At 41.2% G+C, this 26148-nt stretch overlaps 1 long non-coding RNA gene and 1 pseudogene across 2 annotated transcripts; both read left to right on the forward strand.

Annotated features, from left to right (window-relative positions):
- Positions 1-2490: 2490 nt before the first annotated feature.
- On the forward strand, positions 2491-14974 carry LOC116533245. Its single transcript, XR_004261169.1, has 3 exons — positions 2491-2502; positions 12881-12888; positions 14741-14974. It is a non-coding gene; the product is annotated as an uncharacterized LOC116533245 (long non-coding RNA).
- An 8577-nt stretch (positions 14975-23551) lies between these two features.
- LOC116533246 lies at positions 23552-25249 on the forward strand (annotated as a pseudogene). The gene has a single exon (XR_004261170.1). The product of XR_004261170.1 is annotated as a keratin, type II cytoskeletal 8 pseudogene (transcript).
- Positions 25250-26148: the final 899 nt, after the last annotated feature.

Consider the following 26148-nt stretch of genomic DNA (forward strand, 5'->3'; position numbering starts at 1 on the left):
ACTTCTAATGTTCAATGGTAAGAGGGAGATATTAAAAATTAATTATTTTACTGTCTCTTCAGATTTTATCCTGCCTCTAATTAGACAGAGCAGAATCTAGAATAGCTTCTACCCTAAAACCTAAAATTGAAAAAATCTAAAAATATGTATATATGTACTTTTACTTATATACAATATGAATTGTTGAATTGTGAATTTTCTTGAAAACCTCGAGCAGGCTATTTATTAATATTATGGCCAAGAAAGCTCAATATTTTTTTAAAAAAAGAAAATGGGCACAGATCATTGATACTGCACTAATTAGGATTCTAGAAATTTAATTAAGTACTTATGTTGAATTTAGTGAAATTCGTTTTGATTGCATCAAGATAACTGATAACGTCGCATAGAAGGAGGTAAATTTAGAAGGACGTGTTATATTTCATAGGATATATTTTGGGTGATGTTTTTTCTTCACTTTCTACCCTTTCCACAACCCCATTTCTGCTAGAGTAGGAACACAAAGACATTTTGTTTCTGGCTTGTGTAGGCTCCCTTCAATTTTTAAAAACTGAATGTGAAGCAAACTTAACTCTAAAGGCTACCCTTACTCTTAACATTTAAAGTATCAAAAATATTTTTGGACAAATGAAAAGATACATATTTTTGAGGAAATTAATGCATTCAAATTACTAGCAAACTTTAGGTTGACTTTTTCTACTATTACAAATTTTAAGTCTTTCAGTTCTTTTCATGGAAGTTTCAGGGCTCTATCCTGAGTCATTTAACTTCTATTAACAGATCTGTCCTAGCTTCTTATTGGCATTATTCCTGTGCCACCCACATAGAACTCCAAATGCGGATCCAAGGATTGCTGAGCTGTGAACACTCTATTTGTGTAATTCTGCCAGTGACCACCCTTAAACCTCAAAAGAATCAAAGGAAAGCAAAGATATGCTGAAATTTTAAAAAGTTTTAAAAAAGGCTTGAGGACACTTACAAGAATGTGAGTTCTTCTATACTGCATCCTGTCAAATATGAGTCCAAAGGGTCAGGACCACCTATGTACAGTTTTCAGCAGCTAGGGGCTCTGGACATGATCTGTGGTAAAGTTGAATGCACATATATACCAGCCTGCCCAACGCGCCATGAAAAAAATCAAGACTAACCACAACCTGAAAGAGGAAACTCCCATCTGGTGCAAAAAGTGGATGAATTGTGAGCCTTGGATTCAAATATCCTCTTTTACCTTTCTCAATCCATAAATATGATTTGTGTGTATATGTGCGTTGTATGCGCATGCAAACTTTGTACCTTAAACCGTAACATAAAGACATGAAAGAGTAGGGCTTCCCCATCCAGCAACTATGGATTAGGCAAAAGTTAAACAAAAAGAAAATATAGTAGTCATTTGAATCTTAACTACTAACTTTCTAGCCAACATCACCAACAATAAAAGCTTTGTTTTGTCGTGATTACAATTTGTAATTTCAATTTTATTCAGTGTTCTGAATTAAAGTGAAGAGAACATCAGTTAATTATAAGTTAATTTTGCCATAATCTGGAATAAATTAGATGATTGTTTAGTTTACATAAATATATTCCAATCATAAATTGGAATTTCAGACTTTGAAGGGAGCTTTGAAGTTACTTCCGATCCAAACCTCTCATTTTAGAGATGAAAAAAATAGGGGAGCCGATATGATTAAATGACCTGCCCAAGGTCATACAGCTAATTAAAAGCTAAGCAAGAACTAGATATCATGTCCCCTGCTTTCACATTAGGGGGTTTGTTTTGTTTCTATTACACCTCAGCTTTTTGGTTAGTCATAATAAGAGGTGGCAGTGGCCAAGATTAAAGAAAATAGCAAATAGACCTTCTGTCCCTTTCTTTGTTCTTTGGCTCTTTGCAAACGGGACTGCTTTGTTGTTAGTTTAATTATTTTTATGTGCTCTGCATCGTCTAACACAGCGTACATTTTTTTCAGCAAAAATGTTAATTATACTGAATAAATAGGGACATTAACTGATATATCTTTTGAGAAACAGCAGATTCATGTTAATATTAGCATTACGGATGGTGAAAGAAAGCTGTTAGCCAGGTGGAGAATGATAGAGGAGGAAGCTGGTTTGGAATTTATGTTTTCCATTTCCATACCACAAAGAACAAACCACATGGAAGCAATAGAGACTTAACAGGAAAATACAAACAGCAGTATTATTCACATCATGTGAATAAGTCATTCCTTTTTCTCATTATCCTTCTCATGTTGCTAATGAATCATGTCTAACTCTCTTTCTTAAAATTTGTTCCTTCTTTCTCAGATATAACTTAAATCATCTCCCTATTGTATGTGGTACAACTAGCCCTAAGCTTATAAGGTTTCAAAATAGATTGCTAATTACAATTTTTGCAGAAGCAGTATTGTGTCTTATAAAGAGGATTTGAACTTAGAAGACATAGTATTGTGTCTTATAAAGAGCATTTGAAAATTAGAAGACATAGTTTCTAGACCTGGACCTGTCAATAAGAAATTGTGTGATTTTTGGACCAGTTGTGCAAAGCCACTGGTGATCTCCCATTCCCTTCCAACTTTAAGATTATGCGGCTCAACATCCTTTCTTAATGAAGTCACAAATAATTATTGAACACTACTTAGGCATTTATTGTTCTTAAAAAGGTAGCTATCTCATTTGGAGAGACCAAACTCAACATACCATGTTATCAATAACCAAGAAAAGACTCAAGTGTCTTGTTAAGCACCAAGGGGGTTGGAAGGGATAAAAAGAGCTATATAAGGCCAGGCACAGCAGCTAACATGTGTCATATCAGCCCTTTGGGAGGCCAAGGCAGGAGAATCACTTGAGCCCAGGAGTTTGAGACCCACTTGGGCAACATGGAAAGACCCCATCTCTACAAAAGATACAAAAATACTTTAGCCAGGTGTGGTGGCACACACCTGTAGTCTCAGCTACTTGGGAGGCTAAGATGGAAGAATCTTTTGCATCTGGGATGCAGAAGTTGCAGTGAGCTGTGATCGTGCCACTGCATTTCAGCCTAAGTGAAAGAACCAGATCTTGTCTCAAAAAAAAAAATAAAAAGAGAGAAAGAGAGAGAGAGAGAGAGGAGGGGGGGAATATAAAACAGGTTCTCTGCCCTCAAAGGCTTTAACAAACCAGCTAGGGAAACAAAACCCACAGATAAGAGAATAAGTAAAGTTCACATTATTATTGTTCATGTAAAGGGTCTAATTGGTGTCCAGTTGATTTTATCTGGATAACGTTTTTTAAACAACTACTAAGTTAGGCTGCATAATCTTTGAACTCCGTAAACATACAGAGAGAGAAAAGTGTGACCTAGACTATGAACACATACCCTAAAACCAAGACTACAGCAAGAGCAGCCAAAGTACCTCTTTCACACTGACAGACAGTGAAACCAGTGCAGTCACACAGGGCCCCACAGTTGGGGTTTGATGCTCTATGGTTGCTGCCTGGAAATTCTTAATAACATTATCTTTGAATATGGATTTTCTGAGTGAAGTCCAATGGGACAATGGAGCATGCACCAGGACCTTTGAGCTTCAGCTCCACGTGGTCCTGCCTCCCTCTAACTGCCCTGGACAGGTTCTCAGCATTCTGATCCAACTCCCTGTCATCCTCCACCCCAGTTATTTCTCCCTGTTCTCCCCACAATGACTGTCATCCTCTGATCCTGGCAGAAGCATGAGGATAACATAAAGAGAATAGAGTTAGGTGTCTGCATTCTGGCATCTGAGGATAGAACATGGTGGCAGCCCCTGAGCCCTGGGCTGACAGTACCACTGTTCACACATCTGTTGATCAGCCCAGCAGAGGCTGCATCTAGGTGGTGGGGACAGCCTTTCTCCTATCCCACCTAGATCCTGAGCACATTTCAGCCCTGAATTTAAAGATGCTTGAGGATTACTCATCTCCTGTGGATTGAGGCAGCACACTCAATTTCCATAGACCCTAGCCCCACTGAGTGGTGTGGGCTCATGGCTGACAGGAGCAGAACCTGGGAAGTGACACACATGTCCTTGTTCAGCTGTGAGGATTCACACTCAACCCAAGAGTACCCCCTGCTCCATGCCTCGGAGAAATCTTCTCTTCCTTCTTCCACCTTTCGGTTCATATTTGTCTCTTCTGGCCCACTAGAGGCAGAAAATGTTCCGTTCATTTTTATATTGTGCTCTGACACTTACATTTAAAACTGGCATTACACAATATAAAAATAAATGGAAAATTTGCACTACACATTAAACATCTAAATTTTTCTTGACTTAGAATGACATCAAATAGCAAATAAAAACATCAAGACAAGGTTGAGAGAGAGAAACACCATGGAAGGAAGAAAAAAGCCTCATACATACTGATATGGTTTGGCTCTGTGTCCCCACCCAAATCTCATCTTGAATTGTAATTCCCATGTCTTGAGGGAGGAACTGGTGGGATTGGTTGGATTATGGGGGTGGTTTCCCCCATGCCGTTCTCATGATAGTAACTGAGTTTTCATGAGATCAGACACTTTAAAAGTATTTGTCAGTTCTACCCCGCCATCCCCGCCGCCCCCACCACCCTGTCCCTTTCTCTCCTACTTCACTGTGGTAAGATGTGGCCTGGCTTCCCCTTCACCTTCCTCCATGATTGTAAGTTTCCTGAGGCCTCCCCAGCTGTGTGTGACTGTGAGTCAATTAAAGCTTTTATCTTTATAAACTACTCAGTCTCTGGTACATCTTTATAGCAGTATGAAAACAGACAAATACACCCACCTTTAATGGTGCTTTTCCCCCTGATTTTTGACAAGGACTTCACATTTTTATTTTGCACTAGGCTTTACAAATTATATAGTTAGCTCCATAAACAAAAAGAGGAATTCTGTCTTTAAAAAGTTTACTGACTTGCAATTATGTCTATATAATTGCAAAAAGTTTAAAGATTTCCAGTAATTCCTAATCTCTTACTTTTTTTTTTAACTTTGCCACCTCATCATTTCCCTGAAGACTCCTCAATCTTCCAGAAAACCTGAGTTTTAATATCTGATTCTTGGAAACAATTGTTTCGCTATCACTTGTACCATTTTTGTCAGTCATTTTGAATCAAAAGTATTCACTAAATACAAACTAAATGGGAGAAAGAGAGCACCTAAAAGAATAAACAGTATCTACTACACAATACTCTCAATTTGGGATAGCAGAGCCCAAATTGGCATAAAAATATATCCCACTAGGTGTCATAGGCTGAGAGAGTACATTAATACTCAAAGCATGGGGAAAAGATATTAAACATGCATAATCATGATTTTGCTTAACATATTTGTAAAGAAAAATACTATACAAATTATGGAACAAAACACTTGAAAGCTATATATCATTAATGAACCATGTGCTTACAATTTTGTATCTTTCATTCTTCACTTAATCCTTAAATATTTCTCCCAATGTATCTACTATAATTTGCATATTATTTTCTTACTTTTGGATATTAGTTGTTTCTGGTTTTGTGCTTCAAACTCCCATATTTCAAATTACTTCCTTAGGATATATTCCACTTGGGACAAATAATATGATATTGATAAAGGATGTCTGTATTTTCAAATTGCTTTTAAAAAAATGTTACAGAAATTTCTAGTCCAACAAACGAGCATTTCAGTGTCTTAGTCCATTTTCTGGAACTATGACAGAATATCAAGGATTGAGTAATTTATTATGTTTACCAGGCTCATGGTTCTTGAGGCTGGGAAGTCCAAGAGCGTGGCACCTGGCATCGATGAGAGTCATCACAGATGGAAGAGCAGAAGACAGAGGGCAAGAAAGTAAGTGTGAGAGACAACTAGCTTTTGTAACAATGGCACTCCCACAATAACTGAATTATTCTCACAATAACAACAGTAATCCATTCATTAGGGAGTATCCTTCATGACTCAATTGCCTTCCAAAGTCCCTCCTCTCAACACTGCCACAATGGCAGCCAAGCTTTCAATGCATAAACTTTTGGGGGACACATTCAAACCATAGCATACAGTATCCGTTTCAACACTTAAATTTGTTGCCTAATTATCAATTAATTAATCATTTTCCAATTCAAAAAGTAAATCATATCTTATTGCTTTAATTTGCACTTCTTTACTAGTAAGATTGAACATTTACTAATCATTTTTAATATCTCTTCATATATGTTACATATATATACATATATATACCTTTACAAGAATTAATAGGATATTACAGCATTAGTTCTGGGTTTACATCCTACCAGCATAGCAATGCTATTGAAAATAAATTCTCCTTCCCAAAGTGACTATCACTGGCTTGGATAGGACAACACACACACACATTCTTGACCAGTCATCATGGGTAAAGATAGAGTAGTACCTTCATTTTCAAGGTCTTGTTCCTATGCCCAACCCATTATGCTGGTGGATGAAGTCAGCCCTAATTGAGCTGGGAGCAACAAACATCACTGCTCATTGCAAATTCCTGAAACAGACTCAGGAAAACTACACAGTCTTCTAACTTTAGACATCATAGCATACAGTGTTCAGTGTATTTCCATACCTTCAATTGGGTATAAATGCTTCTGAGCTAAAGGAAATTGTGGAACAGCTTATCACAAAGTGACCATTTGTAAAAGACAGAATGTACTTGCAGGTGATCAACTATCAAGTACTTAACTTCCCACATACAAAAACTGATGCTTCCTTTTAGAACTAGGCATCTGTTAAAAGCAAGCATTGGATGAGATCTATTGTATACAGTATTTTATGAAAATATCAAGTTGTATCTTTAATGCATGTCCAAACAAATCTTACCTTGACACATCAGCCATTATTATCCTTTCCTCTGAGTAAAATTTGTCTGGATTGAAGTAGAACAGTAAAAACCTTTGTTTAAAAAAAAAATGGAAAATTATCTCTTAAGAGAGATCCTTTCAGGTTATAGTGTTCAGAGAGTTGTAAACCATGAGAAGTTGATTGAAATGAATTTTGAAATCTTAAAGTTTAACAATGCAGAGAAGTATACAATAAAAAACTTCTCTAAAAGTGTAAACAAAAGGAGTGATTACATAAGATTACTTCTTGTTTATTTGGTCTTTTTAGTATACTCTTTCTGCTTATATTTTGATCACAAAGAAACCAAGTAGAATTGTAAGTTAGTATTACGTTCTTCCCTTCTATTTTTCACTGCCCTTTTCATTGCTGTAGGGAGTGGGGAGGTGTGAAGGTGTGGGGGGTATGAGGATGCACAAAGAAGCTAAGTACTTGTCTGAAGTCACACAGACAATCGCTAACAGAGCCAGAAACCAAAATCCTGTTTTCTCTAGTCTAATCCATGAAATTCCTCTAACAAGCGTCACAACCTCAGCAATTGGATTTTTCTGGGTGTTCATTCTAATGGCTAGAAGTCAAGCAAACTATAAATGCCACCAGCAAGTGCTAAATAGGAATCAGTGAGCACCCAGAGCTGAACCCAAATCCCAACTCTAAATCCTCTGTAGTTGATCCATTTTTCACATTTTTAGACTATTTCTTTTTCTATATTTTTTTTTTTTTTTTTTTTAGTTCTCCTGGATATTATTTTAGCTCTGGAAAGAGAGTTGGTTGAAAAACTTGGCATCAACTGTGCAAACAAAATGAAATGAATACTTTTTTTTTAAGTTTATTTCTTCAAAACATTGGGTTAGAGGCTGTGGAAGCAGCCGTAGTTAATTAAACAAATGCTAACAAAACTCATGTTTTCAGTGGAGCAGGCATGGTTTCTGCCATCTGTCTTTTGCAATTGCAGAGTCTCCATACAGTAGAAGTGGTAAAATAAATCATAATTGGTTCCTTCCCTAACAAACATTTTTCATGAAAATTATCACTGTTCTTTACTAGCAGAATGAGAAAAATATGACAAAGTAGATATAAAAGGAATAGAATTTCCAAGAAGTCTTTTGAAAAGGTCCTGATTTTAGTGATATTCTGTCCATTTCCTATTCAAAACACATATGCAGTTTTCACCTATTCCAAAGCAGACATCATTTTAAAAAGGGGGAGATTTTAAGCAGATAGATGAACACATGTTTCTGGATTTTGAAGATAGCAGAGTACCTAAAAATGCCTTGAAAACCTGTAGTTAAGGAAAATGCAGAAAAATGAGATGCCACATGTGCTATACAATATAAAATAAGTTGAGAATCAGGAAGGGAATAGGATTTGGTTTTCTACCTTAGATAAATCACAAATATGTGAAGGGTTTTTTTTTTATTTGCAGAGCTGGAATAAAAACATTACTCTTATTCAGAAGGGCATTTTATAGTTACCAAGTAAGAGGATTTTAAAAGCAAACACTTAGTAGTATTATTACAATCATGTCAGATTCTTACCTCTAAAATTATTTATAATGCAGAATCATATAAATCCCACTTAACAAAATATTTCTTCACTATTTATCTTCATTTTCATTGTCACTGATTTGTTGTCTTAATTTAAAATGGCACGATTGCATAATCAGACTACTGCAACCATCCCCCAACTCATATCTCTACCTTCTTTTTTGCTGAGGGTTGGCTTTAAAGACTTGAAGCCATGAAAGGCTTATAGCTCCCTCTCCTAATCCTCTACATAATCTGAATAAAACTATGCTCTATATTTTTTAAAGTTTCTAACATGTGATTCTGGAAAACAGTTTGCCTTTTTCTGGTTTTCAAGATAGGCTTGTGACTTTTTTCACTTAAGTAACACTATTGTTTGGTACAGAATTGCCTCTTTGGCTGCTCTGCATTTCTACATTAATTAGAATCTAGAACCAAGTTCGATAGCTTAAAAAAAAAAAAAAGCCATACAAGTCATAGCTCCATATTCATGAATCTTAATTAAAATTTCAAGCTCAAAAATCACTCTGCACAGTACAACAGAATTGCCACTTACGTAGCACTTTATATTTTTGCAAGAGAAAATGCTTTGGAGAAGCACATATCTGTTGTTTTCGCCTACCGTGTTTTTGCCTACTAGCATTCAGTAACTGTTCTTTCCAGAGTCATCCTTCACTCACTGGTTATACTCTTGAGAGGATGTAAATTTAAAAAAATGAGCATGTGGTCCAGGCTAGTCCAATCAGAAGGCCTCTTCCTGGAATCTGAATCTGGAACAAGTAACAAAGACTAAAAAAATTCAAGTTCATTCATCCTGATGGTTATGACCTTAAGAATTGTCCACTGGTTCCCACTACCTTTATTTCTGGAAATATTAGTCTTTAAAAATTAAAGTCAAATAAACTTCTATTTTTAGTGTGGTTACATTTAGAATCAATTCATCACCACATTAAAAGCCGACAAATGAATAAAGCCTCCCTATGCCAAGCTAGCTGTGTTTTGATCTTTGTCAAATAAGACCTGAAGGCCCAGTTGTCTAAGTGGCTGTATTAAAGAAAAAATGATTCAATGATACTTATTAAAATATGGTAAAGCATACTTTACTCAGGATCATCAAGATAGGTATAGGGCCCACTGCCATGGGACTTTGCAGTAGGGCAGAGAAATTGGGCTTAACACAAAATATAGTAAGGGCAAATGGGAATTTATATATTTTATAAAATTTATAAAATTTTATAATCCAGTCAGATTTTCATAAAATTTATAATTTTTTCTTTTTCTTTCTTTTTTTTTTTTTTTGAGACAGGGTCTCACTCTGTCACCCAGGCTGGAGTGCAGTGGTGCAATCTCATCTCACTGTAGCTCCCGCCTCCCAGGTTTGAGCAATTCACCTGCCTCACCCTCTGGAGTAACTGGGATCACAGGTACCTGCCACCATGCCCAGCTAATTTTTGTAGTTTTAGTAGAGACAGTGTTTTGCCATGTTGACTAGGCTGGTCTCCTAACTCCTGACCTCAAGCAGTCCACACGCCTCAGCCTCCTAAAGTGCTGGGATTACAGGTGTGAGCCACCCCACCCAGCCAACAGGATTCTTGCTGAAGACAAACCAAGGTAATCAGATCTTGCTAGGGGGATGATGGAAGAGAGGAACCCAATCAGATCCTAAGGGTAATCAGATAGTGAGAGTGGGAGGATCTTTGCTAAACCGACTTGGCAAAGTTCTTACTAAAACTAATCTTATAAGGAAGTACACGAAAGCACCTAGCAGATGGTTCAGGAACTTGACTAAAGTTTGGTCAAGCAAAGAATCTTTTCCCAAGCTTTTAAATACAACTCTATTCTAAAATCAGAACAGTTATTGTATAATGAAGAATCTGACTGGCTTTTGTCCCTGCTTCTTCGGAGACACTAAATTCTTGGGATTTCACAAGTCATAGGAGTATCTTTGTTACTTTTGAGCCTCTTGGATCACACCAAGAGGCTCTTTCATTTTATGTTAAAGGATGCAATGACTCAAGATGGAGGCTGGGCACCAGAATGACCAACCATATAATTAGAAGGTGGGAACTTTGTGTCAGGAGGAAGGCAAGCTTCTAGTCCACAGGGAAGAGCACAGAGTTTGTGGAAGCCTCCTTCCCAAACCTTGCCCCACGTGTTCCTTCACCTGACTGGTCTTGATTTGTATCCTTCATAATAAAATTGCAGTCATAAGTACAGCACTTTCCTAAGTTCTGTGAGCCTTTTGAGCGGATTATCTAAGGGCCTCAGAGGAACTCTCTGAATCTTGAGCCAGTCTTTCAAAAATGCAGGTGCCCTGAGAACTCTACTTGAAGCTGGCCTCTGAAGTGGGGGCAGGCTCACTGGGCACCATGCCCTTTAACTTGTGGGCACCAACTCCAGATGATGAATGTCAGAATTTATATTGCAGTGCACCAGGAAGTGTAAGGATAGCAACTTTTCTCTGCTTACATTTAAAATCCAGTCAGATTTTCCACAGCAGTGCAAAGTGCAGGTGTCTGATTCTTCCCTTTGGTGCTGCGTTGGTATGTGCGCAGCGATCACACTCATTCCTCAGCATGTCCCTTGTCCCTCCTCATGGTACGGTCAGATTCCTCCCCATTAATGCAAATCAAGGGTCCTGAGGATCAAAGTGTCTTTGATGAAAAAACAGGGTATGAGAAAGATTCATTTACTCATCCAACAAATATTTAATGGGCACCAACTCTGTGCCAGGCATAGTTCTAGGCTCTGAATATGAGCCATGAAGAAAGGCAAAAATCCTGCCGCTGGGGCTTCCATTATTTAAAAGATCATCTTCCAGGCCGTGCACCCAAGAGGGGCTCCACATGTGTTCCTGTGATGAGTAAATGAACACTTCTTACCCCTTAAAGAAAAGTTATTTTCTGCAATAGAGTTTGGTGGCAACACACACTATTTCTCTGTACACTCACAATATAGAACAATTCTGTGACAATATGGATGGGGAATTTTCCCCATAGGCCAAGCAGTTCTCCAGTAGATACCAAGTGGCCTCTAACTGAATTCAATTCTGACACTATCTACTTGGGATACTGTCAGATCCCACATATTAAGGCCTCAGTCCCACAAGATTGTCCCCTACTTCAGACACCGATTGCCAATCCCAGGTTGTCACCTGTGCTTCTTACCTACTAACCACAAATGAGCGTTCCCATTCCAATAATCTGCCAGGACTGCTCACATAACTCAGGGAAACACTCCACTTACCAGTAGGTTTGATTTGGCCTGGGAGGCGGCCAACGCTTAGATAGCCATGTGAAGCTTGTCCTCTAGTTGAGTGGCTGAGGTGACACTGTAGCCTAGGGTGCCACTACCCAGCCCGGCCGCCGCTAGAGAGGATGCTAGAGAGAGACCAGCGACCATTGGGAGGAAGACTGCTCGTCTGTTTTGGTAATTAGGGGAAGGTGGAAAAAGGGACAGGAGTTCGGCCTGTCCATATACCTCTAACTGCGGGACCAAAGTGACAGGCACACAAGGGAAAGGGAAGGAAGAATTAATAACTTTAGTTAAGGTTCCATTACACCAGAAATATCCTCCTGGTGGCGCGTAGAGGGAGGACTTTACCTTTACTGTGGTGTTACAGCTGGAACTGGAGCTGCTGTCTCTCCCATAGCAGAGAGAGAGATTTTGAGAGTGTATGTTGAACAAGGGGATACCCGTTAAGGTGGGGCCAGGTATAATCCTCATAGACTTTACCGGACACTCCTACATCCCAACGGCTGTGCCAGGGGTCGCGGATGTTGAGGGCTAAGGAACCATTGCTGAAGCGAGTTGAGCATGCGATTGGGACGGCTTGGAGGCTGTGGCTTGTGAATAACACAAGAGCTGTATGGGCACCTCCCATAGGTGGTGTTCCACCAATGACAGTAGTCCTTGGTTTGGTCATATAGAAAACACAGCCAGTGCCAAGAGTGAAACCCATGATCGCAACCGAGTACGGCACTTTTACCATGTGGGATGAGGATGGAGACAGTAGACTGACAGCCGCCCGTTTGGCAGTTTGCCTGTGCAAGATAATGGGTCCTGGTGGTGGGGCCCTCAGTCCAGGATTCCTGGATGTAGAAGCACCAAACATATGAGTTGGCCTCAAGAGGAGATATAAGAAGGACTGTCAGGAGCAGGCTCTGAAGGGTTAGGGGGCAACGGGTCGGGGCCACAGGTGAGGCAGAGGCGGGTGGGACCCAGGGGTTCAGATTTCCACTGATCATTTTGGGGGACCAGTTTGAGGCAGGATTCTGAAATGGTACCGTGGAGTGTGACCCAGGAGTTTGGCTGCTGTGGGGGTGGTTAGGATAACAATGTGGGGTCCCGACCACCTGGGTTGCAAGGATCCTGGTTCGAGTTCTTGGAGGAGAACGCTATCGCCCAGTTGGAGAGGCACCGCTGGGTGGGAGTCCTCTGGTCCTGGAACAACAGGGAGGGAGCGGTCTGCGTGCTCGCTTAACAGGTGGCGGAGAAGAGAGAGGAATGGAAGGTAGGAAGCCAGTGGGGGTGGTTTTACAGGGAGATTGTGAGAAACCAGGAAAGGCTGGCCAAACAGCAATTTGAAGGGGCTAAGGCCTGTTGGCCCCTGTGGGGTGGCCTGGACTCAGGCCAGAGCAAGAGGCAGGAGTGTGGGCCAAGAGAGTTTTACCTCGATGGTAAGTTTGGCCAAATGGTCTTTAAGGATGCCGCGAGCCCATTCAACTTTTCCCGATGACTGAGGGTGGTAGGGGATGTGCAGTTTCCAGGAGATGTTGAGAGACTTGGCGACCAGCTGGACCACCTGGGCTGTAAATGCTGGGCCATTGTCTGACTGGATGGTTGCAGGTAAGCCAAAACGAGGGATGATTTCTTGAATTAAGAGGGAGGCCACCATGTCCGCGGTTTCCCTGGAGGTGGGAAAGGCTTTAATCCATGCAGAAAAGGTGTCTACAAAGGTTAAGAGGTAGCGGAGTTTTTTTATGAGTGGGCATATTGGTAAAATCAATCTGCCAGTCTTGGGCCAGCAGGTTGCCGTGCATTTGGTGGGTAGGAAACTGTGGCTTGAAGCCTCCCTGAGACGAGACCTTAGAGCAAGTAACACATGCCTTGTGTACCTGCTCAATTGTCTGTTGCAGACCTGGTGAGAAAAGGAGGGGCTGCACAAAGTGGTGCAACGCCTTGAGCCCTATATGTAAGGATTGGTGGATTTCAGCAATAATTTTAGAGGCCTGTTCCCATGAAAGGGCAATCCTGTCGTTTAAGAAGAACCAGCCCTCATCAGAATCAGTTCCTCCTCTTAATATGAGGGCCTGTTTGTCTGATGGCGAGTAAACCAGCAGCATGGCCATGGTGAGGAACAGGACCGGAGTGGCGGCTAGCCTGGTACTGGTTAAGGATTTTGCTGCCGCATCTGCCCTTGCATTGCCCCAGGAAACGGCATCCTGCTGGGCCTGGTGCCCTAGGCAGTGGTTGACAGCAACTTCTTTGGGCAGTGATAGGGCCTGCAGGAAATTAGAGATTTGGGTAGCATTAATTATGGGGGACCCCTTTGTGGTAAGGAATTCCCACTCTTTCCAGAGGGCAGAGTGGCAGTGGGTAATAAGAAAAGCATATTTTGAGTCAATATAGATATTTGCTTGCTTCCCCTGTGCTAGTGTAAGAGCTCGGGTTAGGGCAATGAGCTCCGCCTTTTGTGATGTGGTTAATGAGTAGTTACTGGGCCAGCAGGTGGGTGATGATAGGCTTCAGGCCTTGACTGTGGGTTTTTGAGATGGAGAACTAAGGACATGAGGGAAAGTGGGTAGAATTTTTAGAAGTATTTTAACTGGCGTGTGGTGTCTGGCCACTACAGGTTTAGAGGTATCCCTTACCAAGGGATTAACTACATCAGGAGGAATAGGGGCTTGGGGTGAGGAGTTAAGACAGGGCGTGGTGTCGGTCAGGAGGGGCAGTAGGAGGTGGGCGGGTGATGGGCTTGAGTGTGGGGTCCAGTTAGTTGGAGAATGGCCCCCACAGTCTGGAGAATATCTTGTCCTAAAAGGGGGACTGGGCATGAGGGTATGATTAGAAAGGAGTGGGGGAAGGGGTGTCCTCAAGGACACAGGCTAAGAGATGAGTTTGGTTAGGACAGGAAGGCTTCCCGTTAATTCCCATAACTGAAACCTGGGAAGGTATGCTAGGTCCTGTGTAGGAAGGCAATACAGAATAGGTAGCCTCCATGTCCACTTAAGGAGGAAATGGACTTACCCACTACCTGCAGCGTTACCATGGGCTCGGCTAGGGTGATGGGGGTCCTCGAGTTCAGGCCTTGTCAGTCGTCCAGCAAGCCAAGAAGTTCCAGTGACGGGACCACCTCCTGCGGACTGGCCTGCCCTCCGCACAGAGGTGGAGGGATGGAATCCTTTAGCCCTGCCCCTCTCCCAGGAGCCCAGCCCCTCTAACCAGGACTGAGGAGGATTGGAGGGAAGAAGGGAGGGAGGGAGCCAGAGTGTGAAGGGCACAGCTGCTGGCAATGCCCCATTCCCTGCTCCAGCACTTCCCAGCCTTTCCAGGAGCTCAGCCCCACCCCTGCTCAGGGAGTCAGGTGCCCAGGGAGTCAGGTGCCCAGGGTAGGGAATAAGTCTGAGGAAAGGGGGTAGAGGCAGGACCGTGACAGTCTCAGGGACCAATCCCTGCCTCTGCCCCTCACATGGCCAATTTGGGGAGAGAGAAATATCATCTAGGAGATTCAGCTTAATTTTCTTTGATTCAGCAACCATTTATTAAGCATCTATTATGTGCCAGGCACTGTGTGGAGCACTGGGAATATACACAAAGCCATAAGCATTGGGGACTGCCAGGTCAGCACTGTAGGGACCAAGATTAACTTTTTGGTGCATCTAATTCCACCTCTGCAAGACGCTGCTTCCAAGGCTACAGTTGGGGAAGATGAAGAGATTCTAGAATCTGAGCCCTGGGAAGGGAGACACAGCAGGGAAGAGGGGGCATACAACAGGGTCAAGGGTACAGAGGCCAGGCAGAGTGGGTGCAGAGTGGGGCATGAGCAAGCAGCCTGGTAACACCTGTGTGAGGTGAGTGAGTTGAGCCCATCTGGAAATGCTAAACTCATCAGAAAAAAAAAAAAAACATACACCCCAACTGGAGAAAATGAAGGTCTGTTTGTGTGAGAAGTTTCTGACTTTACCTGGAGCCAAGTCAGTTTAAAGAGTCGAATGAAATACAGGGGTATAGGAAAAGCAGGACAAAGGCCCTAGGACCTCACTGGGTCTCCAAGCAGGCCATTCCTGCCTGGCCCCACAGGGATCCATTGGGAGGGTGGCCAGAGGAGCAAGGGGTAAAACTCCACAGGGAAAAGAAAAGCCCTAGCTGAACTTTGTAACAATTTGAATGGGCTGAGAAGCCTTCTGGCCAGAACTCAGGGAAGGGCACAAATCTGGTGTGCAGACTCCACAGGTGGAGTAGGAACCATACCATTTTCTTTTGCAGCTGGTAAGTGGGTATCCTGGGGCAAGTTTTCAAGCTCATCTCACCCACTGCCTGGAAACAGACTAGGGGTTGTTGGACAAGGCATGGTAGGAGTGAGAACAGCCCTTCAGTTTGTGTGGGATCTGGGTGAGGTCTGTGACTTCCAGCTTATTTCCACTTCCCTGACAACTTGCAAGACTCAGCAAAGGCAGCCATAATCCTCCTAGCTACACAATTCCAGTGACCTGAGAATCTTACTCCCAACCCCCACAGCAACCTCAGCAAGACATGCCTGAAGAGAGTCTGAGCTCACACATGCCTAGTCCTGCCCCCAGCTAATGGCCCTTCCCTGCCCACCCTGATAGTGGAAGACAAAGGCATATAATCTTGAGAGTTCTAGGGCCCTACCCACTGCTGGTCCCTCTCCATACTTTACAGCTGATGCTCTCTGGAAAGCACCACCTCCTGCCAGGAGGCCAACCAGCACAAAAATAGAGCATTAAACCACCAAAGCTAAGAACCCTCATGGAGTCCATTGCACCCCTCTGCCACCTCCACCAAAATAGGCGACTGGTATCCACAGCTGAGAGACCCATAGATGGTTCACATCACAGGACTCTGTGCAATCAACCCTCAGTACCAGCCAGGAGCTAGGTAGACTCACTGGGTGGCTGGATTCAGAAGAGAGACAACAATCACTGCAGTTTGGCTCACAGGAAGCCACATCCACAGAAAAAGGGTGAGAGCACTACATCAAGGGAACATTCTTTGGGACAAAAGAATCTGAACAACAGCCTTCAGCCCTAGACCTTCCTTCTGACAGAGCCTACCCTGATGAGAAGGAACCAGAAAACCAACTCTGGTAATATGTCAAAACAAGGCTCCCATAAAATCACACTAGTTCACCAGCAATGAATCCAAACCAAGAAAAAAAAATCCCTTATTTACCTGAAAAAGAATTCAGGAGGTTAGTTATTAAGATAATGAGGGAGGCACCAGAGAAAGGCAAGGCCCAATGCAAGGAAATCCCAAAAAACAAAACAAGAAGTGAAGGGAGAAATATTCAAGAAAATAAGTAGCTTAAAGAAAAACCAATCAAAAATTCAGGAAACTTTGGACACAATTTTAGAAGTGCAAAATGCTCTGGAAAATATCAGCAATAGAATTGAACAAGTAGAAGAAAGACTCAGAGCTTGAAGACAGGTCTTTAAATTAACCCAATCCAACAAAGACAAAGAAAAAAGAATAAGAAAATATAAACAAAGCCTCCAAGAAGTCTTGGATTATGTTAAATGACCAAACCTAAGAATAATTGGTGTTCCTGAGGAAAAAGAAAATTCAAAAACCTTGTAAAACATATTTGATGGAATAATTAAGGAAAACTTCCCTGGCCTTGCTAGAGACCTAGACATTGAATACCAGAAGCACAAAGAACACGTGAGAAATTCATCGCAAAAAAGGTCATCATGTAGGCAGATTGTCATCAAGTTATCCAAAGTTAAGACAAAGGAAAGAATCATAAGAGTTTTGAGATAGAAGCACAAGGAAACCTGTAAAGGAAAACCTGTCAGATTCAGATTTCTCAGCAGAAATCCTATAAGCTAGAAGGGATTGGGGCTCTATTTCAGCCTCCTCAAACAAAACAATTATCAGCCAAGAATTTTGTATCGAGAGAAATTAAGCATCATATATGAAGGAAAGATACTGTCTTTCAGACAAACAGATGCTGAGAGAATTTGCCATTACCAAGCCACCACTTCAAGAACTGCTAAAAGGAGCTCTAAATCTTGAAGCAAATCCTAGAAACACATCAAAACAGAACCTCTTTAGAGCATTAATCACACAGTACCTATAAAACAAAATACAAGTTAAAAAGCAAGCAGAAAACTCACAGAAAAAAAAAAAAATACACAGGCAACAAAGAGCATGATGAATGCAATGGTACCTCACATTTCAATACTAACACTGAATGTAAATGGCCTAAATGCTCCACTTTAAAGATACAAAATCACAGAATGGATAAAAGCTCACCAACCAGCTATCTGCTGCCTTCAGGAGACTCACATAACACATAAGGACTCACCTAAACTTAAAGTAAAGGGGTGGGAAAAGGTATTTTATGAAAATAGACACCAAAAGTGAGCAGAGATAGCAATTCTTATATCAGATAAAACAAACTTTAAAGCAACAGCAGTTAAAAGAGACAAAGAGGGACAAAATGGTAAAAGGCCTTGCCAACAGAAAAATATCACAATCCTAAACATATGCACCTAACACTGGAGCTCCCAAATTTATAAAGTAATTACTAATAGACCTAAGAAATTACAGAGCAAAATAATAATAGTGGGGGACTTCAATATTCCACTGACAGCACTAGACAGGTCATTAAGACAGAACGTCAACAAAGACACAATGGATCTAAACTATACCTTGGAACAAATGGACTTAACAAACATATACAGAACATTTTGTCCAACAACCACAGAATACACATTCTATTCAACAGCACATGGAACTTCCTCTAAGATAGACCACATGATAGGCCATTAATCAAGTCTCAATAAATCTAAGAAAACTGAAATTATATCAAGCACTCTCTCAGATCACAGTGGAATAAAACTGAAAATCAACTCCATAAGGAATCTTCAAAACAATGCAAATACATGGAAATTAAATAACCTTCTCCTAAATTGGGTCAAAAATGAAAGCAAGATGGAAGTTTAAAAATCCTTTGAACTGAACAGCAATGACACAACCTACCAAAACCTCTGGGATATACAAAAGGCAGTGCTAAGAGGAAAGTTCATAGCCCTAAATGCCTACAGAAAAAAAGACTGAAAGAGCACAAACTGACATTCTAGGGTCACACCTCAAGGAACTAGCAAAACAAAAACAAACTTAACCCAAACCCAGCAAAAGAAAGGAAATAACCAAGATCAGAGCAGAACTAAATAAAATTGAAACAAAAATATACAAAAAATAAATGGAACCAATGATAAATAAAATTAATAGACCACTAGCAAGATTAGCCAAGATAAGAAGAGAGAAAATGCAAATAACTTCACTAAGAAATGAAACAGGAGATATTACAACTGATGGCACTGAAATACAGAAGATCATTCAAGGCTACCATGAACACTTTTATGCACATAAACTAGAAAACTTAGATGAGATGGATAAATTCCTGGAAAAATACAACTCTTCTAGCTTAAATCAGGAAGAATTAGATACCCTGAACAGACTAATCAGACTAATAACAAGCAGCAAGATTGAAATGGTAATTTTAAAACTACCAACAACAACAACAACAAAAATCCAGGACCAGACAGATTTACAGCAGAGTTCTACCAGATATTCAAAGAAGAATTGGTATCAATCTTTTTGATGCTATTCCACAAGATAGAGAAAGAAGGAATCCTCCATAATTCATTCTATAAAGCCAGCATCACCTTAATACCAAAACCAGAAAAAGACATAACCAAAAAAGAAAACTGCAGACCAATATTCTTGATGAACATAGATGTTAAAATCCTTAACAAAATACTAGCTAACAGAATCCAGCAACATATCCAAAAAACAATCCACCATGATCAAGTGAGTTTCGTACTAGAGCTGCAGGAATGGTTTAACATACACAACTCAATAAATGTGATACACCACATAAACAAAATTAAAAACAAAAATCACATGATCATCTCAATAGATGCAGAAAAAGCATTCAACAAAATCCAGTATCACTTATGGTTAAAACTTTCAACAAAATTGTCATACAAGAAACATATCTTAAGGTAATAAAAGCCATCTATGACAAACCCCCAGTCAACATAATACTGAATGGGGAAAGTTGAAAGCATTCCCTCTGATAACTGGAACAAGACAAAGATGCCCACTCTTACCACTCCCCTTCAACACAGTACTGGAAGTCCTTGCCAGATTTCCAGACAATCAGACAAGAGAAAGAAAGAAAGGACATCCAAATCAATAAAGAGGAAGTCAAATTGTTACTGTTTGCTGATGATATGATTGTTTACCTCAAAAACCCTAAAGACTGCTTTAAAAAGCTCCTAGAACTGATAAAATAATTCAGCAAAGTTTCTGGGCACAAGATTAATGTACACAAATCAGTAGCTCTTCTATACACCAACAGCAACCAAGTAGAGAATCAAATCAAGAACTCAACTCCTTTTACAATAGCTTCAAAGAAAAAAAAAAATACTTAGGAATATACTTAGCCAAGGAGTTGAAAGACCACTACAAGGAAAACTAGGAAACACTGCTGAAAGAAATCATAAACAACACAAACAATGAAAACACATCACACGCTCATGGATGGGTAGAATCAGTATTGTGAAAATGACCATACTGCTAAAAGCAATCTACAAATTCAATGTAATCCCCCTCAAAACATCATCATCATTATTCACAGAATTACAAAATACAATTCTAAAATGCATATTGTACCCAAAAAGAGCCCGCATAGCCAAAGCAAGACTAAGCAAAACGAAAAATCTGGAGGCATCACACTACCTGATTTCAAACTGTACTGTAAGTCCATAGTCACCAAAACAGCAAGATACTGGTATAAAAATAGGCACATAGACCAATGGAACAGAATAGAGAGCCCAGAAATAAACCCAAATACTTATAACTAACTGATCTTTGACAAAGCATACAAAAACATAAAGTGGGGAAAGGACACTTTTCAACAAATGGTGCTGGGATAATTGGCTAGCCACATGTAGGAGAATGAAACTGAATCCTCATCTCTCACCTTATACAAAAATCAACACAAGATGGATTCAGGACTTAAACCTAAGACCTGAAACTATAAAAAATTCTAGAAGAAAACATTGGAAAAGCCCTTCTAGACATTGGCTTAGTCAAGGATTTCATAACCAAGAACCCAAAAGCAAATGCAATAAAAACAAAGATAAATAGCAGGGACCTAATTAAACTAAAAAGCTTTTGCATGGCAAAAGGAACAGTCAGTAGAGTAAACAGACAACCCACAGAGTGGGAGAAAATCTTCAGAATCTACACATCTGACAAAGGATTAATAACCAAAATCTATAAGTAACTCAAATAAATCAATATGAAACAATCAATCCCATCAGAAAGTGGGCTAAAGACATGAATAGGCAATTCTCAAAAGAATATACACAAAAGGCCAACAAATGTATGAAAAATGCTCAACATCACTTATGCTCAGGGAAATGTAAATTAAAACCATAATGTGATATCACCTTACTCCTGCAGGAATGGCCATAATGAAAAATAAAAACGGAAAAATAGTAGATGTTGGCATGGATGAGGTGAACAGGGAACACTTCTACGCTGCTGGTGGGAATGTAAACTATTACAACCACTACAACCACTATGGAAAACAGTGTGGAGACTCCTCAAAGAACTGAAAGCAAAACTACCATTTGATCTAGCAATCCCACTACTGGGTATCTACCCAGAGGAAAAGAAGTCATTATATGAAAAAGATACTTGCACACGCATGTTTATAGCAGCACAATACACAATTGCAAAATCATGGAACCAACCCAAATGCCCATCATTCAACAAGTGGATAAAGAAACTGTGGTATATATATGATGGAATACTACTCAGTCATAAAAAGGAATGAATTAACAGCATTTGCAGTGACATGGATGAGAATGGAGACTATTACTCTAAGTGAAGTAACTCAGGAATGGAAAACCGAACATTGTATGTTCTCACTGATATGCAGGAGCTAAGCTATGAGGACACAAAGAATGATACAGCAGACTTTGGAGTCTTGGGGAGAAAAGTTGGAGGAGGGCAAGGGATAAAAGACTACAAATATGGTGCAGTGCATTCTGCTCAGGTGATGGGTGCACCAAAACCTCACAAAACACTACTAAAGAACTTATGTAATCAAATATCACCTGCACCCTAATAACTTATGAAAACATAAATAAAAATAGTAAATATATAAATAAAAATATTTCCCTGATCAATTAAAAAAGAACGTCTACAACTGAGGAGCCACTCCTAGTGGTCCCACTGTGCTGAGATTTCTTCTTATTCCTGCAACTGAGAGCTCAATCCATCCTGCCAGTTTACCATAGAACCCTCTGATGGAGAGGAGCAAGGAAGACTTGGAGTTGATAAAGCAGTGGCTATATCCATTTCAGCTGTTACCCAGTCAACTCTCCTTTCATGATCTTCTGTGAAACAAAATTCCTCTAGCTTCACTAAAAACTTTCAAGTAAATGTTTTATTTTCCACATTATTTGTAATATCAACATTTAACTACATAGACCTTGAAAAGCAATAGCAAAATGAGTAAATCTAAAAGAGTATTATTTAAGCTATACATCTCAAGATACTATACATTTATGTGAATGGTGCAAAAAATATTATGTAATACCTCTTTTAGAATTAGCTAGTCTTGGTTTTTGTTTTGACCATCAAAAGACCTAGTGCCAAATGACTATTTTTGTGTCTGAAAATCAAATTTATCCCCAAAGAATGAAATTATGATCATTTTCCAAAGAATAAGTTTCAGAACAATGTATATAGTAAGATCCCATTTTGTAAAACCAAATGCAAATATGTTAAAGACACATTATTTTCCCATTTTAATGTAGAGGTGTTTTTCAATCCCAAAAACCTATGATTGAAATGGCAGTTCATCATATAATCACTGACATCTTAAAAATGAAAACTATTGGCTAGGCGCAGTGGTTCATGCCTGTAATCCCAGCACTTTGGGAAGCCAAGGTGGGTGGATCACCTAGGTCAGGAGTTCAAGACCAGCCTGGCCAACATGGTAAACCTGTCTCTACTAATAATATAAAAATTAGCTGGTTGTGGTGATGTATGCCTGTAATCCCAAGTAGTCCAGAGGCTGAGGCAGCAGAATCACGTGAACCCAGGAGGTGGAGGTTGCAGGGAGCTGAGATCGCGCCATTGCACTCCAGCCTGGGCAACAAGAGTGAAACTCCATCTCAAAAAAACAAAACAAAATAAAACAAACAAACAACAAAAAAATAAAATAAAATAAAATAAAAATATATATATATATATAAATAGACAATCTCAATATTCCCAAGTACAGACGCAGTTACTGTACTTCCCAATCCCACTTTATAAAAAAGGCTGGTTAAGGTAGTTTCATAAAATACATAAATTCATAAATACCATTGCCATCTCTCTTCTTTCTGAAATTTTGCACATACTAGTCCTGTATACCTGGAATACTTGCCTCTTCCTCTACCCACACCCTGCTATTTACCTGCTAACTTTCATTTGTAAGGCAGTGTTCCCTAGACTAACATGTTCTCCTGCAATGTGCTCCCCTAGCACGCTTTCCGTCCCCTCCTCAACATTCCTCATACATTATATGTATTTGTTTATGTCAAAATGTACACTGCATGAGAGCAGAAACAAAATATGTCTTGTCCTCAGCTTTAGCCAGAGTATTTATCAAGATGCCCAGGATATGGAAGACATTCAATAAATATCCATTGGCTAAATGATTGAATGATTGATTGAATAAAGCTGGGTGAAAACACTGGCTTAGTTCCTGGTCAAACAGCAGGTTGTCAATAAATATGCATTGAGAGAAGAAAGCAATGGAGAAATCGAGACTGACAATCAGAGTTGTGCGAAGGTAGAAAGGAATGAAGATAATGGACTCAAATGGATAACCGCCACCTTCTCAGAGAAGTGGGACCTTAAGAAAGTACCGAGGTAAGCATCAGCTTCTCCGCTCCTTCTGGAATCTCTCCCTGGTTCAGCCCGCCTGCCTCCACTCCTGCCTCCACCATGTCCATCAGGGTGACCCAGAAGTCCTACAGGGTGTCCAACTCTGGCCCCGGGGCCTTCAGCAGCCGCTCCTTCACGAGTGGGCCCAGTGCCCGCTCGAGCTCCTCGAGCTTCTCCCGAGTGAGCAGCGCTGGCTTCCGCGGTGGCCTGGGTGCAGGCTATGCTGGGGCCAGCGGCATAGGCATGGGAGGCATCACCGCCGTCACCATCAACCAGAGCCTGCTGAACCCCATTAAGCTGGACGTGGACCCCAACATCCAGGCCGTGTGTACCCAGGAGAAGGAGCAGATCAAGACCCTCAACAAGAAGTTTGCTTCCTTCATCGACAAGGTGCGGTTCCTGGAGCAGCAGAACAAGATGCTGGAGACCAAGTGGAGCCTCCTGCAGCAGCAGAAAACGGCTCGGAGCAACATGGACAACATGTTTGAGAGCTGCATCAACAACCTGAGGCGGCAGCTGGAGACTCTGGGCCAGGAGGAGCTGAAGCTGGAGGCGGAGCTTGGCAACATGCAGGGGCTGGTGGAGGACTTCAAGAACAAGTATGAGGAAGAGATCAATAAGCGTACAGAGATGGAGAATGAATTTGTCCTCATCAAGAAGGATGTGGATGAAGCTTACATGAACAAGGTAGAGCTGGAGTCTCGCCTGGAAGGACTGACTGACGAGATCAACTTCCTCAGGCAGCTGTATGAAGAGGAGATCCGGGAGCTGCAGTCCCAGATCTCCGACACCTCTGTGGTGCTGTCCATGGACAACAGCCGCTCCCTGGACATGGACAGCATCATCGCTGAGGTCAAGGCGCAGTACGAGGAGATCGCCAGCCGCAGGCGGGCTGAGGCGGAGAGCGTATACCAGATCAAGTATGAGGAGCTGCGGACGCTGGCTGGGAAGCACGGGGATGACCTGCGGCGTACGAAGACTGAGATCTCCGAGATGAACCGGAACATCAGCCGGCTCCAGGCTGAGATTGAGGGCCTCGAAGGCCAGAGGGCTTCCCTGGAGGCCGCCATTTTAGATGCTGAGCATCGCGGGGAGGAGGCACTCAAGGATGCTCTTGCCAAGCAGCAGCAGCTGGAGGAAGCCCTGCAGAAGGCCAAGCAGGACTTGGCACGGCAGCTGCCTGACCACCAGGAGCTGATGAACGTCAAACTGGCCCTGGACATCGAGATCGCCACCTACCGCAAGCTACTGGAGGGCGAGGAGAGCCGGCTGGAGTCTGGGATGCAGAACATGAGTATCCACACAAAGACCACCAGCGGCTATGCAGGTGTTCCGAGCTCTGCCTATGGGGGCCTCACAAGCCCCGGCCTCAGCTACGGCCTGGGCTCCAGCTTTGGCTCTGGCGCGGGCTCCACCTTCAGCCGCACCAGCTCCATCAAGGCTGTGGTTGTGAAGAAGATTGAGACCCGCGATGGGAGGCTGGTGTCCGAGTCCTCTGACGTCCTGCCCAAGTGAACAGCTGCAACAGCCCCTCCCAGCCTGCCCCTCCTGAAGCTGCCCCAGAGCCCAGGAGGGAGGTTGCTGTGCAGGGGAGCACAGGGAACGGGAGACCCACCCGACGCTCAGCCCTAGCCCTCAGCCCATCCGCGGGGAGTTTACTGCCTGGGGAGCCCCCTTGCCCATGCCTCCAGCTGCAAAACAATTCAATTGACTTTTGTGTGTGTGTGTGTGTCCAAAATAAAATCTCAGCTAGCTCGAAAAAAAAAAAAAAAAAGAAAGAAAAGAAAGTACCGAGGTAAATGACAAGCAATAAAAACAAATCACATGCAAACAAATGCTGATTTTTTTCAGATGTATTATATTTTCTTCCACTCCATCATTATTTTATGCATGCTTGATTTAGTTGTATTTAAAACTCTATCCGTTCCACCACTTTTTAATATGATTGACTATATTAAATCAAGGAACAAAGGGCACTAATGTTATATTTTTTTAAGATAAAAACCTATTTTACGCATTAATCCTGTGAAAGATGAGCCAAGAGAGTACAGGAATAGGTAATTGTCTTTCTTCATTTGTGATTTGTTTGTCTGTGCATCTTTGTGTGTATGTGTGTCTGTATGTACTAGTACAGCTTTTGGTGAAAATAACTACTTCTCTGGGTTTGAGCAGAGAATGTTATGCACATTTTAAACATAACATCAAAACTCCATCTTTTTTCCCCTTAGAATTCTTCAGTTGCCAAGATTTTCTCTGACAATTTTCTGATATTTCCCCCACCATCACACAGGGATGATTTCTTTATCCTTAAATCAGAAAAAGCATCAGGCCTAGCCTTGAAATGAAGGTTTTCACAATATTTAATCTTTTTTTTTTCCTTCCTTTTGCTGCGACTTAAGTCCCATTACTCCTAGTCCTGTCCTTGTTGACTAATGAGGATAATTGGTCCCTTTCCTCCTGGAAACATTCTTTTATGTATTTTGGAGAGTTATTATGGCCCTTTTCAGTTCTCTCTTCTCTAGGCAGAACAGGTCTGATTCTCTTAACCTTTCCTCACAGGGCTGATTTTCCAAACCTTTGATCATT

The sequence above is a fragment of the Sapajus apella genome, unplaced genomic scaffold (genome assembly GCF_009761245.1).
Source record: "Sapajus apella isolate SASKATOON/1434 unplaced genomic scaffold, GSC_monkey_1.0 scaffold81, whole genome shotgun sequence".
Classification (NCBI taxonomy): domain Eukaryota; kingdom Metazoa; phylum Chordata; class Mammalia; order Primates; family Cebidae; genus Sapajus; species Sapajus apella.